The sequence below is a fragment of the Miniopterus natalensis genome, chromosome 1 (assembly GCF_054644295.1).
Source record: "Miniopterus natalensis isolate mMinNat1 chromosome 1, mMinNat1.hap1, whole genome shotgun sequence".
NCBI classification, from domain to species: Eukaryota; Metazoa; Chordata; class Mammalia; order Chiroptera; family Miniopteridae; genus Miniopterus; species Miniopterus natalensis.
Genome location: NC_142081.1, coordinates 65,051,482 through 65,065,705, shown reverse-complemented (window position 1 = coordinate 65,065,705; position 14,224 = coordinate 65,051,482). Strand labels below are relative to the sequence as shown.

Sequence of the window (14,224 nt, the reverse complement as noted above, 5' to 3'; positions counted from 1 at the left end):
TTTACTTGATAAGACTGTGATTTATTGAAATTAAATAAATTACAGTTGTTCAAATGCTGTGGTTTCTCTGCATTTGATTGGATGTAAGGTGTGAAGGAGGCATCGTGGAAGAACATGGGTAGTCATATCATATATATATGTGTGTGTGTATATAATCTGAATTCTGCTGCTATGATCTAATGCAACTTATGCAACCTCTTTTAGCCTCAGTTTTCTCTTTTCTACTTTGTGAGTAGCAAAAGGTACTTAGTAGGTTTCTTATGAAGAGTAAATAAGATGCCAAGCACAGTGCCAGGCACACTGGAAGCAGTCCTGTCATTATGTGCAGCAAATGGACTGCAACTGCCAGTGTAAGTTTCCTTTTTGGTGCTGATGCACTTTTGCTGATCTTCAAGCTTTAAGTACTTTGCTGTTACTGTCCTGCAGTATGTGTTTTTGAAAACTTGCTTTTTAACTGTACATTCATAACTGTTGGTCATAATATGAAGTGTCACTGAAGATGGGAGTGCTTGTTTCTGATTTCCACCATGAATGTCCTGCTTTCTTTTCCCACCACCCTTCTCTATGGAAACAGCATAGCAAAAGGATTGCGAATTTCCTTTTCATAGAGGGTTATGTCTTTTTCATGTTTGCATTCTCAGAACCCAACCTGCATAAATAGATCAGGTAATGAACATTTTATAGACCATATGGGGAGGGGCAAATCTCCTTCCAAATTCTAATGATAAAGACTTGGTAGAAACTGTGTCAGTTTCATGACGTAAAGCATAGCCCATGCCTTGGGTAATGTTATAACAGATTAAGAAGCCTTACTTAATTATTGCAAACAAGATTTTGATGCCCAGGATAAGTGAAACCAGAATAAACAGTAGCTCTTACAGAATGCCGCTTTCACAAGGGTTATGTCTAGTGTGTTATGCATTATACTAGTATCAGTGTTTTTATAAAATGAGTAATAAGAATACTAAAAGTGTTGGTAACAAAATATATTTTCCCCAGCCGTGCTGTTCGTTGGTTCAACACATATGACTTTGAGTTGCTGAAGTATTTCATTCTTGCCCATGAAAATTCGTATCTAAAAAGTTTTTGATCAGTGCCCTCCTGTGGCTCAGAGTTGATTAGTACAACTCACAGTTTTGTTTTTTTTAAATGACTGAAAAAATTTATTTATCTCTGCTTCCATGTACCGATGTCTCCTATTCCTCCATTTCCACAGAAGAGATTAGAAGAATCTATTCATCATTAACAATTGACTGCCAGAACCCAACTCTTTTTCCCTCCCTTGCCTAGGCATGGAATTCTAGAAAAACCAACAATAAGGTTCATAAAATAGACTGAATGACACATGGGGAAGTAACATTTATTACAGTGTCCTTTACTGTGCTAGACTAATTACATGGAAATTTCATTTAACCCCTAGGAGTCTGTGCTTTTCACAGCGTCTCATGCCTGTGTGTGTGTGTATGTGTGTGTATGTGTGTGTGCGCAAGAAAAGAAATTACCCTGGCCGGGTAGCTCAGCTGGTTAGAGCATCGTCCTGATACTCCAAGGCTGCAGGTTCAATCCCCAGTCAGGGCACATACAGAAGCAACCAATGAATAGATAAATAGGTTGAACAACGGAGTGATGTTTATCTCTCTCTTTCCCTCCCTCCCTCCCTCCCTCCCTCCCTCCCTCCCTCCCTCCCTCCCTCCCTCCCTCCCTCCCTCCCTTCCTCCCTCTCTAAAATCAATAACTTTTTTTTTAAAAAGAAAAGAAAGATTTTCTGAAAGAGAACTCTGGTATCATATAGTTTTTGTTTTGTTTTTGGCTTCTGCATTTTTATCCTTTGAATATTGTTTTTAATTACCCAGTTAGATAAGTGTTCTTTTATGACTAAGAAAGTCATTTTGCCAATATAAACCATTTTGATAAAAGTCTAATCTGCCAAAATGACTTAAAATGCCATCCATGCTTTTTTAGTTTTTAGGAATCAGTTTATTCTCAAGAAGAATTCTGTTTGCTGGCTCATTCTGGTCACTTTCCTCCATTAGATCACATTTCATCCCCAACAGCCTGTTTTGTTTTCCCTCAGCTCACAGACACCATCAGGACACCACCTACCTGGGGAATTGTGCTTGTTGGAGAGGCAGGCTCCTCCTGCTTGGTGTGAGCTAGAGGACATTTCTGTTGGGATCTGAGTAGCTCAGAGGTGGATTTCAAGACAGTATAGCTACAAAATAGTAGCCTTCGTGATTTAGAAACTAAATCACTATCCTCATTAGACGGCAGGCATTTCATGGAATGCATGTTAACTTGTGTAGGGTTTTATAAAGCTTGGGCTGAGTGTGGAAACTGACCATTGTGACCAAGAACTGAGTCACAAGTGTGTGACTTACTGAGGAATCTGAGAAATTATTTCTTTCCTTAGGAAAAAAGCGGGATCTGTAACCTTTCAAGTGAGAAAGGTATGCTACAGTATAAAGGGTATGGATTATTTTTAAATGCTTTAAAAATAGGTAAGGTAGTATTTTAAAATGTATGATCCAAATATAAAAAAATGTGTGTCTCAGATCTGAGTTTAAAATTTAAACCTTGAACCCAGGCTGAGTAGCTTGGTTAGAGCATCGACCTGATACACCAAGGTTGGGGGTTCCATCTCCAGTCAGGGCTCATATAAGAAGCAGCCAACAAATACATAAATAGGTGGAACAACAAGTTGATGTTTCTTTCCCCCCTCTTCTCTCTCTCTCTCTTTCAAAATCAATAAATAAAATTTAAAAAAAATTAAACCTTGATTTTTACTACACACAACCCCATCTATGGAGTATTCTTGCCAAAGGGTAGGTAATATGTAGATAATCAGACATCCAGGGCTAACTTCCAGTTCACAGGAAGTATGGAAGCTAGAGCTAGAGAGATAAGTTAAGCAACACTATGAGCAAGCAAACAGATAAGTCCATGTGTGGTACTTACTGGGGTTCTTTTTTTATTGAGATATAATCGATATAAAATGTGTAAGGTTAAGGTGTACAGCATGTTGATTTGATACATTTACACATTGCAATATGATTACCACCATAGCATGACATAACCCTCCATCACATCACATAATTATCATTTCCAATTTGTGGTGAGAACAATTAAGATCTAGTCTCCTAGCAACTTTGAAGTTTATAAAGCAGTAAACAAAAGACACAGGTTGAGGGGAAGGGGAGACTTGATTGGTCTGGTAAATAGAAAGACAAGTATCACCAAGTATCACATGATCTAACTTATATGTGGAATCTAATGAACAAAATAAACTGACAAACAAAATAGACCCAGAGACACTGAAGCATGCAACAGACTGACAAATACCAGGGAAGCGGGGTGGGTGGCACGAAGAGATTAACCAAAGTATTTATATGTGTATATGCATAGGCCATGGACACGGACAATAGAGTGGTGAAGGCCTGGGGAGGGGGCAGGAGTGGGGTGGAGGGGTCAATGGGAGAAGAAAGGGGGACATCTGTAATGCTTTCAACAATAAGGATAAATTTAAAAAATAAATAGAAGAAACTCAGTGACACAGCAAGCAAATGTAATGTGTGGACTTGAAATACAATTGAAAGAAACCAACTGTAAAAAGACATTTTTGAGACAATCAAGAAAATTGAATATGGGCTAAGTATTTGATAATACCTAGGAATTACCATTAAATCTGTTAGATATGATAATAGCATTGTGAGTATGTAAGACAATGGCTCTCAATGTGTGGCCTCTAACTGGCATCACCAGCACCACCTGGGAACATGTGAGATATGAAAATTCTCAGCCTTACCCCAGACCTGCTGAAACATGAAACTCTTGGGGTCGGGCAACAAAAATATGAGAATCACTGATAAAAGAAAATACCCATATTTTTAAAGAGTATGTAGGGGTGATACATGGTCTAAGAATAGTTTTACAATATTTGAAATAAAGGCAAGAATTTGATGAAGCAAGTATGGCAAAATCTTAATAATTGTTTTGTTGAGTAATATGTTTGTGTGGCTGCATTATATGTTCTATTTTTGTGTATATTTGGAAATGTTCATTAGACAATTTTTGGAAACTTTACAACACACACATACAAAAGGAGAATCCTCAGAGAAAGCAAACAAAAACTTGAATTTAAATTTTATAAAAACTTCAAGTTTGCCTACAGAGCCCTGGGGAAGTCTAGGCTTTGCCATCAGCCGCTTGGCTGATTGTCTTGGAAAGCTGGTTCTGCGGGAACCTCACCATCGTCCTTAAGATAAGGAGGTTCAGTATGCGATGGGTCGTGAAGGTTCTTTCAGGCCTGCTCCTCTCGGTTCTCCGAGCATTCAGGTGAGTAGCCCGGGGCCTCAGAGCATTTCTCAAGTCTGGAGTTGGACCTGTGGGTGAGCATGTCGTCTCCTCCCCTCCCCTCCTCTCCTTTCTCTGTCTTTAATCCATTTCCCATCTTAGAGGACAGCAGCGTGCTCAGGGATGGCTGAGCCCAGGCACGTCGCCCTCTGACAGAGTAGACAGGGTATGAAATTTCATGAAGAAGATCTCCAGGGATTTGAAATACGAGGTGCCTTCCAGGTTAGGCCAGAGATGGTGAAGGCCCATAGTGGAGTTTGGTACTGGCTGCTCCTTGCGTTTCCCTTGAGCCCTCTCTTTTGCCTTTACCACTGCTATGGTCACCACCTCCTCATACAGGGTGTAAGCTCTGAGTGCGTTCGGGAGCCCTAATTCATAGCTATCATACTTCCACAACTCTATTGATTAGACTAATCAAATCTGTACCTAATTTGACAGACTGCAATGGTATCCTCACTGCTAGATGGAGTCCCGTTATCTAGTCAACCATGAAAATGCAGAATTGCTTGGATAATCTAAGCCTCTGTGTGTCCGTGTTGAGGGGTTAGCCAAGAGGAAGGCAGCGTCTCTCTGGGGGGGGGGGGTTTGGGGGACACACCGGGCTGGTTTTGGGGAGGGGTGGCAAAGGAGGAGATGATGGGAATATAGGAACAGGTGTGTGCAGAGGCTGCACATGGCATTGGCAAGATGAAGGGAAAATGAAACAGGAGGAAGCTCGTGGACCTAAGGAACAACAGCTGCAGAGTCCAGCAGCCAGGAGATGGTGATACATCCTCTCCCTACTCCTCTTTAGATTACCTGATAGAAATGTAATTCCCCCAAGTGCAATCAGTGATAGTGTTCCCACTGACAGAGCAGCTCCTGGAGGCCCTTTCCCAGTGAAGGCATTTGCTGCTCTTCTCATGTTCCTACTTTCCTTTCATTTTCCTACATTGACTTTGACCCTGCCTGTGCCTTAGCAGACAGGGTGTGCCTATGGACATTGGCTAAAATATAGCAACATCAATTATTTATTGAGCACTATGTCCGGGCACAGAATTGAACGCTTGATAAATATTATTTTTAATTCAAACCCCAATCTATACAATAGCTATTCCCCATTTTATAGACAAAAAACAGAAAGTCAGAGAAGTAACAGAACCTAGAGTTCAACCCAGGTCTGACTGACTGCAACTGTCCCTAATCTCTCTGTCCCATTACTATAGCACCTTCCATGGTGACAGGGACTGGAGTGAAAACCTGGCACAAGAGCAGTAGGGCAGTGTGTTCAGAGGGCCACACAGTGCAGGCTACTTAAAGAGGCTGCAGTTCCTGGGACTCCCCTAGTTTCCCTAAGGCCCAAAATCACATAGAAAAGCCATTCCCAGTATAAAGAAGTGTGCGAGCATTTCATGTAGCACGTTGAGAGGAAATGTATGGCTCACCCTTAGTAGGAATGTTAATGTCTTGAATGGAATATGAACAAAACTCAGAATCCTCCCCTGGGAAACACTTCCTCAGTGATATTATTAAATAGCTTCTCTTGACCAGTTGTGCCGTACTGACTCTTGGGGGGCTACATGGGTTCACAATTATGTAGGTTTCTTTTTTTCTTCTTAGAAATATATAGCTCCTCTTCTCATTTAAGATAGATAGGGACAAAAAGATAGAATTCCAGAATACTTCTAAAACTCCTACCCTGTAGTCTCTACCCCTCAGCCAGAAGAGGCAAATGTGGAAGAGCAGCTGTGTGCAGAGTGGTGGCCGTAGCGAAGGCCTCACTGCAGCAGGGAACGGGAAGGCGAGGGTGGAGTTGGTAAGAACCACCCACTGCAGTCGCATCTGCGGGGACACACTGTTGCTTGCATAGAACTTCCACATACATCATCATCAGATCCACACAGAAGGCCCTTGGATGAGTGGGTATATTTCTGTTTGCTTTTTTTTTTTTATTAAGTCATTTCTTTGGTTTATGTCCTACCTTGTTCCAGAAAGGACTTAGGAGACATGCATTCAATATAGAAGATAAAATGCATTCAAAACAAGTGTTAAGAATTAGAGAAAATTCTTTTGATAGGGTTATATTGACTTTCCTAAATTTTGTAGTCAGTATACTCTGAGCCCTTAACACAACCCTAGCTCCTTTTTCCGGAAGAAAATTAACATTATTCATCAGTGAAATCACTTGCTTAGACACTTTTATCCCGAAATATGGTATAAGTTTAGGATGAGCAGTTTAAAAACGATTCCATAGACAGAAGTGGGTACTTACTTTCCATTCCTATTTGAAATGGTTCCCAAACATTTCTATCTCTGTTTATGCTTCTGCTTCTGCCCTTGTCTGTGTGGGTGTGTGGGTGTGCAGTATATGTGCATAAAATGGGTATTTTTTATAATCTCCCAGGAGATTTAAAACCTCTTCAATAGCACGTACTTTCTGTGTGATCCCTAACAAGCCTGTCCCAGAAGCAGGGAATGCCGTCTCCATTTGAATGAGGAAGGAGCTAAGACTCAGAGAGTGTAACTTGCTAAGTCAATAGCAGAGAGAAGGTAATATTGAATCACTGTCCTCCCATTTCACCACATGCCCATGTGCCCTGTGGCCATGGAACATCTCTGAACTGTAACAGCGGACACAGCCCTGTCGCTACGATTATTTGTGTTCGTATCTGGGAGGCATTTAAAAATCATTTGTTCATTCAACAGTACTGAGTACCTATCATGTATTCATCACTGCTCTAGATATAGTGGACACAGCAGTGGATAAACAGACCAAAAAGAAAGCTAATCCCTGTCCTCATGGAGCTCACATTGTGGACCAAAATATAATCAGTAAATTCTATACTCTGTTAGCCAGGCATATGTGTGATGGAGAGAAACAAGGCAGAAAACAGGATAGGACTTGCCTCAGTCTGTTCCATGGTCTTAGGGTCCATAGAATGGGAAGCTTTGTATTCATATATAATGCACAATGATAATTCTATCCAGTTTTAAGTAATATATTTTAAGAATATTGCATAACCCTGGGAAGTAACCTAACTGACTCCAACAGCATTCTATGGAGTCACTTCTTACCACGGGCCTCGCCAGCTAAGCTTTGGTTTCTTTGGCTTCACTCCTGCCAAGAGACCTCCTGCTCCTCAGGGGATTGCTTTTCTCGTATTTCAGGACAGTGCATTCTTGTGTCAGGTGTGAAAGGGATCTTTCCTACTGGACGCCAGTGACAAGCAGCAGCAGGGAAGGCCGGCGGACAGAGCCAACATTCTGCTCTCTCACTGGGGTAGTCTGTGCTCTGGCTTATCTTACTGTGAGATCACCCACCGTGGGTCAGTGTGTACCAACATTCACCGTCAGTATTCTCTCTATTTTCAGGGACGCATCTTTACAAAAGAGGACTTAAGATGGGGTGAGATTCTAAAGACTCTCAAAACTTTACAATGGCCTTTAAAAAAAATGTAGAGAAACTTCTGGAACAAGATCCTCAATAGTTTGTGTGTATGTGTATAAAACATCTTAAGTACTTATTGGTCTTGGTGGGTACAGGCCAAACAGCACATCATTTGAGTTTTAAACTTAAAAACAGTTTCTTGGGAGACCAAAAAGGGAGGGAGGACATTGGAAGATAATTTGAAGGAAGAAACTCAATAAAATACTTCAAATATGTAGGCAGCCTTAATTTTAGCTGTAAAACATTGTGACTCAGATGTGTTCGCGCAGGTTGGAAGTAGGCGTACGTACTTGAGTTCTTTTGAATTCCAAGCAAATAATTTGGTGTATGTTCTCTTAGTGCTATTACTATAAACAAGCAGAAGGGTTAATGTACAGACCAGCCCCTGAGACGTTAGGATCCTTTAGGAAAATATCATCACCCGTGATTGTAGAAATTTAGGGATTGAGAAGTTACAGTATTTCTACCAAGAAGATCATCTGGCTTCCTCTGTATTCCTAACACAGAGTTCCAGAGATGAGGTGACTCTCCCAAGGTCAAGTAGCGGGCTCGCACTAGAGCCAGGATTAGGCCAAGGTCCCCAGCATCCCAGCTAATGCCGCAGCGTTGTGATCCTCTTCTGTACTCTTCGGCCCGTCCACAATTGTGTTCATGTTCTGTGAGGCCCCCTTAGAGGCCGTCTGTTCTCTTCTACTTCCCAGGTGAGAACAGGGAACCACAGAGACATCGTGTGGTCTTGTCCAGCTCACAGAGGTTGCAGGTACTAGAACTGGAACTAGAGCCCAGGCTCTCTGACTGCCAACCCAGTGCTTTTTAACCAGCACCCTGCTGCTTCACAGATGGCTTGTGCCTTTGAGTGTTTTAATCTCAGAACCTAGAGGCTCCCAGGAACTCAGTCACTGAGTCCTCTCTTCTTGTGAGTAGAACTGTTGAAGGACATGGTTCCACCTGACAGTGGCACTTAACATGGGAAACAGAGGGATGCAGTGCTCGACCTCCAGTTCCCTTTGTGAGTCTGTTGCTTCGTGACACACCTGTACCCCGCAGTTTTCTCAGGTACAAAGCGAGGGCAGGGACTTCGATATTCCTTGTTGGGGAGTTCTGTGGTCCTTCGCCAGCTGTGTGTGTTTCTTTGTGTTTTGTCCAGTAGAGGGGGGTGTGTGCTCACAGACCAGTAGACCCTCAGGCTCCTCCTCCAAGTCGGGCTACTGTGGGTGAAAGGGAGGCAAGTCTGAGCAAGACAGCAAGTGCGAGGAGCCAGGGACAGTGGTGGAAGAGTTTAAGTGGCTGTGCTGCTTGGAATGAGCAGAAGAGATTAAAGGTATTCCTGGGAAACAGATTACTAGGGTCTCAGAAATTCTTTTCAGGTTAATGCCTCACCAAGAAGAACGACAGGCTAAGAAGCTGCAGGTTTGAATGTTTCTATTGCAGTTTCACCCTCTGCTCTTAGGAGTGGGGAGTGTCCTGGGTGACATATGCATAATGTCATGCCGGTCCTGGGCTGGGGCTCCTTTTCCAAATGACATAATGTGGGCTACATTAGGAAGAAATATAATGTCTCCTCTTGGCACCAGTTGCACACAGGCAGCTTCTTCATACCTGAAACCTATGTGCTAAGGTCTGGGAAAGACCAGCTGATTCTTCCATCGTTAGTTAAAGTGATAGACCACAGTGCGATGAGATGGAGTCCCAGGAAAAAAAAATGAAATGCCCATTTCTCCTGTCCAGAGTTTGGAAGAGCAGGAAGGAGAAGTACTAATAGAGCCCTTGCTGGAGAAGCTGAGCTCTAGAGGAGTTTTAGAAAAGTGCTATTTTATTGAACACATTCAGCTGCTCATAATTTGGATGACCAGACTTGAGACCAGCATTTACAGCCAGGAAAGAAGGAGAGAGGGTGAGAAAGACAAGGGAGGAGGGACAAGTTTGGGGGTGAGAGTTGGTGGGAAGAAAGGAAGGAAAGGAAGGAAGGAAGGAAGGAAGGAAGGAAGGAAGGAAGGAAGGAAGGAAGGAAGGAAGGAAGGAAGGAAGGAAGGAAGGAAATTCCTGACTTTCTTCTTCTGTCCTAGCTGTGGAAAATATTAGAGGTCCCTTGCCTAACTGGTCTAAACGATTGCTTTAGGTGGCATAGGCTATTTCAGGGCATTTCCTGGGACATGGCTGTCCTTATCTCTGTTTTCTTTCGTGGAGAGAGGGTCTAGGTAGGTGTGGGAAAATCTTGATAACATGCTACCTCTGGTCAGTGGCTTTCTCCAGGGAGCTGAACGAGCTTTTCTCACGCCTATTTAAATAACATTTAGTGGCTGGTAGAGGTGTTTCTGTCACTTGTGGCTGGATTATCCCCAGAGGGCATTTACCTAGTAAGTGTTAACTGCATTTTCCCCACTTTTCCATTGCTCTGACCTGCTGCTCTTATCAATATCCTGATGGCTTCCTCAGGCTTTGAGGAGGTGGCCTACAATGATCTGTCTGTATAAAACTTTGGTAATTGTGTCTGCGAAGGATATTTCCTGAAGTAAACACTTGACTTGCATACTACATTCAGAATCTATGAGAAATCATGTAGAATATACAGTGATGTGACCCCTGCCCCATAGGAGCCTACCTGGAAGTGGTCTGGGCCACAGTGACACACAATGAACAAATATATTGATAACTATGATTACAGGTTTTTCAGAACCTATTTCCATCTCCAACTAACATTGATCTGTTCAGAAGGAGTGCCATGCAAATCAATAAAAATAACCATCCTCATTCTTAATATAGCTCTGTAGAGTTTGCAGTGCAGTTTCACAGACATTTCATTTGATCTCACCAACCCTATGATGGTCATTGCAAATGTGGTTTACTTTATTCATGAAGAAACTGGGGCCCAGAATTTAGGTAGCCTCCACAAAAGAAATACAGTTAATCAGAGAGGGAACCAGAACTTAGATCTAGGATTTCTCAGTACAAGTAGTTTTGAAAAATGATAACGTCTTAATATAGGATACAGCTAATGTGGTTGATTTGGTTCTCAAAGCTGGAAGAACTACGGTGTGGTTAAAACATTTAGATAATTTCCCAAGTCTTCTGGGAAAAAAGTGTTTATTTCCCTTCATTGAACATATATATGCCTGGCTGGCATGGCTCAGTGGTTGAGCATCAACCTGTGATCCAGGAGATTGAGGTTCAATTCCTGGTCAGGGCACATGCCTGGGTTGTGGTTTTGATCCCACATAGGGGATATGTAGGAGGCAGCGGATCAGTGACTCTCTCATCATTGATGTTTCTATCTCTCTCTCTCTCTCTCTTTCCTCTTTCTGAAATCAATAGAGATATATTAAATATATATATATTTCTTTTGATATATATATCATTATAGAAATTATATACATATGCTTATCATAATAGAAAACTTTGGAAACACAGAAATTCAGAAATTAATAAAACTGTTCGATCCTCCAAATCTGAAATAAACACTCATATTTTAAACCTTTATAATTGCATATCTATATTAACAAAATTTTAATTGTTTTATATCACAGAATTTTCCTAAGCCACTAAATTTTCTTAAACTTAGTTTTAATATTTGCATATATTCCATTAAATAAGTTCACCATAATTTTTTAAACTACTCCCTTTTTCTTAGGTTGTGTCAATCTTTGCTATCAGAAACTAGCCCAGGACACAACTTTTCATTTAATTTTTTTTAAATCACAAATAGGATTTTTTTTCTCCTCCATTAAATGTCTGAATTTTAAGCAAATTCTTGGACTGGGACTCATAACCTTCAGCTTGTTCAACTTTAGCACCTGTCTCATCGCCAATAGTTTTTCCAGAACTGCGACCTTCACCAGGAAGCTCCACAAGTTTTCCCATCTCAAGCTTGGGCTTCTTCAGCATTTTCACTTTTCTAACAAAGATATCAGTGGGTGAATAAATTAAATGGCAAGCCTTTCCTATGCCTTTTCCAGTGCTGCCTGGATTCATTTTATTGGCCACTTCTTTCAAGTCATTTGTCTGCCCCTCTTGGGTCATGATTTCCATCACCTTCAGGATTTGGTGGACCTGTTGATGCTGAGCACACGAAGGCTTTCAAATCTGATTGTTGCATTTTTTAGTAAAACCAATACAGAACAGATGAAGCAAATGACTACCAACAGTCTTGAGATCAATATGAGCTTCAATCATGGTCTGCCATTTTTTTGACCATGGAGCACATTTGGTCACGAGTAAGATCCATGCCATGGAGATTATTAGTAAGGCAGTTATTGCCCTTAACACCCTCAGCATGAATTTTCTAAATGCAGCATCATCATTCTGCCGATCAGCTAGGCTCACTCCAAAAACTCGACCCTTGAGACCATCAGATGCAATTTTGGTTCCTTGAGTTTTTGTGACTAGTGTTTTTCCAACATTTCTTATATTGAATGTAGCTGGTGCTTTCACATCATACCAATCTTCCTTAGAAAACAGATCAATCGCTTTCTTCTTGCCTCCCTTTTTTGCCACCTTGCCCACCACCATGGTGCTGCCCAGAGAGCCAAAAGGGTGGAAGTGCAACTCGTGCAAGAACTTAGACGTATAGGCTCATCTAAAGTTGTGTTTACATTTCTAAATAGTTTCATAAAACCAATCCCTAGACTTAAGCAATTAAGTTTTTGAATTAGAAACAAAATACTAGCAGAGCAAGAGCTGACTGGCACAAGAGTAATGTTCTCTGAATTTGGGGGAATTGGGATCTGTGGAAATCAGAGGCTCTTCCAGGTGTATCGGAGAAATCTGCTCAGATGTCATTCAGACACCACTTCCTTGAGTTTTCCCAGACATTCTCTGTCATATACATACAAAATGTCATACTGCAAGGTCTTCTCCTGTGCCCCACAGCACCCTGCATTTGCCCTTTTGTAGTGCTTACCAGGCCATATTCTAATTGCCTGGTTGCTTCTCAGTGGCTTTTCCAAGACCAAAAGCTCTTGAGCCGGGCCCCTGCCTTAGCACTCAGTGCAGTGCGTGGCAGACCGTAGGTACTTGTGTTAGTCTGCTCAGGCTCCCATACCAGAATAGCACAGACTGGGTAGCATCGACAACAGACATTTATTTTCTCACAGTTTTGGAGGCTGGAAATCCAAGAGCAAGGTGCCGGCAGGGTTCATGTCCTCTGAGGCCTCTCTTCTTGGCTTGCAGATGGCTGCCCTCTTGTCGCCTCGTCACATGGGCATCCCTCTATGCACTTGTATGCCCCTGGTTGATCCAAACTCGTTCTTATAAGAACACCAATCAAATTGCAAACGCAGCCACCCTATGGGCCTCATTTAAACTTAATCGCCTATTTATTTATTTATTTATTTATTTATTTATTTATTTATTATTGAATTTATTGGGATGACATTGGTTAATAAAATGATATAGGTTTCAGGTGTACAATTCTATAAGACATCACCTGTATATTGTATTGTGTGTTCACAACCCCAAGTCAAGTCTCCTTCCGTCACCATTTATCCCCCCTTTACCCTCTTCTCCCTCCCTCCACCCCCCTTCCCCTCTGGGAATCACCATACTCTTGTCTGTATCCATGAGTTTTTTTGCTTTTTGTTTTTCCCTTAATCCCTTCACCTTTTTCACCCAGCCCCCCCACCTGCCTCCCCTCTGACCGCTGTCATTCTGTTCTCTATTTATTTAGTTTTTTTCAGAAACTATGGAATGCTTCGCAAATTTGTGCATCACCCTTGCGCAGGAGCCATGCTAACTAACCTTCTCTGTATGGTTCCCATTTCATAGTAGATGTGTTGCCGAGGCGAACACTTAATCACCCCTTTAGAGGCCCCATCTCTGAATAAAGTCACACTCTGAGGTACTAGGGGTTAGGGCAGCATACGGATCTGGGGGGAACATCGTTCAGTCTCTCACATGCCTTCTCATATATGTTTACTGTGGAATATTTGACATGCTTGTAGGTGAATAGGGCGATAGTATTTACATTCCAGCATCCTGCTTCTGGGTGACAGCCAGCTCCTTTCTGGCCCGAGGTCTGAATGATGGAGGCAGTCTGGTATCTTACAAAATGGGCCAGACTTAGACTCGGAGCCCTCAGCCTGTATCCTGGCTCTGCCAGTTCCCGGTCATGGGATCTCTGCCACCCCCAGCGTCAGTCTCCTCGTCTGTAGGACTGGGATAACAACACCTCCTGCAGCAGACGGTCGAAGGCTGGATGAGATCACACGCATGGGGGCGTCTAGCGTAACGTGTGCTGTGAAGTAGACATCAGAAAATGCCAGTCTAACCTGTCAGTGGAACGGCATCTTGGAAATAGGAAGTATTTCAATTGAGTGATGAGGGAGGGCTCAGGTACTGACAAAGCTCTAAAAGTTACCGAGTTTTATGGTATTTTAATAATCTTACCATTGCTCTTTATACACACTGTTATCCCAGCCTCAGATTTATTTCCTCTCCGTGAAGATTGATGGT

General features: G+C 42.1%; 1 protein-coding gene and 1 pseudogene across 1 annotated transcript in view; one reads left to right on the top strand and one right to left on the bottom strand.

Annotated features, from left to right (window-relative positions):
- FMN1 (formin 1) overlaps positions 1-14,224 on the top strand; it is a 341,600-nt gene that overhangs the window by 18,767 nt on the left and 308,609 nt on the right. The gene's annotated exons all lie outside the window — the stretch shown is intronic.
- Positions 13,449-13,561, bottom strand: LOC148094163 (U6 spliceosomal RNA; annotated as a pseudogene).